A 1,375-nucleotide genomic window follows, 5' to 3' on the forward strand; every position below is an offset into this window, starting at 1 on the left:
CTCTTGTAAAGCGGGAGAGATAGAGGTTTCCCCAGTAACGCTGTACACAAAGCAGCACTCAGCTCACAAACGCTGATCAGGCATTACAGGCAAGATGAAATGAAAATGACATCCATAATTTTCTGAAGACAGCCGGTTTCCTTCAGAAATACAGCATATATACTGTATATAATACAGTGATATAAAAACACCCGCACCGGGTTTAGACTTTAACACATGCAGTGCTCATGTTTATTCAACGAAGTCAAAGCCTTTTGGAAAATCTATTTGTGGCGGTCAGTTCTGATATTGTGGCGGCCCTCTTTCATTTGATCCGGGTGTCTGTCTTTGAAGTGTTTTGTTAGTTTGGTGCGTTTCCTCGTTTTGATGTCCCCACGTCTCAGTGCTTTTATGAAGAGAGCGCATCTGCGCACCTTTCGGATAGCGCATCAAGAACCGGGTTGACTGGCTTGTAGAGCGGCAGAGATAGCGGTTTCCCCGGTAATGGCTGTAATCAAATAAGCGCTGCGCTCACAAACGCTGCTCAGGCATTACAGGCAAGATGAAATGAAAATGACATCCATAATTTTCTGAAGACAGCCGGTTTCCTTCAGAAATACAGCATATATACTGTATATAATACAGTGATATAAAAACACCCGCACCGGGTTTAGACTTTAACACATGCAGTGCTCATGTTTATTCAACGAAGTCAAAGCCTTTTGGAAAATCTATTTGTGGCGGTCAGTTCTGATATTGTGGCGGCCCTCTTTCATTTGATCCGGGTGTCTGTCTTTGAAGTGTTTTGTTAGTTTGGTGCGTTTCCTCGTTTTGATGTCCCCACGTCTCAGTGCTTTTATGAAGAGAGCGCATCTGCGCACCTTTCGGGTTGAAGAACCGGGTTGACCAGGTACTTGGTACCACCGGTACTTAAAAAAACCTGGTACCGTAAAGTTTTAATTTTTTTTAGTACCGACTTGGTACCGAAGTACCGGGTCTTTTGACAACACTATTTCATACTGGCTGTATTTTCATGGTGAATTTGTGTTGGTTTTTATTTTGAAAGTAAAACACAGTGCCGATAGAGAAAATAGCTTTTATTTGTATAAAATCATTATTACACAGCATTAATCTCCTGTCAGAGGGAGGAAGAGAGACAAACGTACAGAATTATATGGCTGCCGAATTCAGATAAAACCTCATCAATGACAGTAATCAGCGGAAATAAGATCAAATCAGAGCATCGTGTGTGATGACAGCGGATAAAACCAACCGCCAGCTGAGGATGAACAGCCAATCACAAACTACAGGAACCATGCAAGATTCCAGAACATTCTCTCCTTTCTCTCTCACACACACACACACACACACACACACACACACACACACACACACA

The sequence above is a fragment of the Sinocyclocheilus anshuiensis genome, unplaced genomic scaffold, assembly GCF_001515605.1.
Source record: "Sinocyclocheilus anshuiensis isolate Anshui unplaced genomic scaffold, SAMN03320099.WGS_v1.1 scaffold1379, whole genome shotgun sequence".
In the NCBI taxonomy this organism is placed as follows: Eukaryota; Metazoa; Chordata; class Actinopteri; order Cypriniformes; family Cyprinidae; genus Sinocyclocheilus; species Sinocyclocheilus anshuiensis.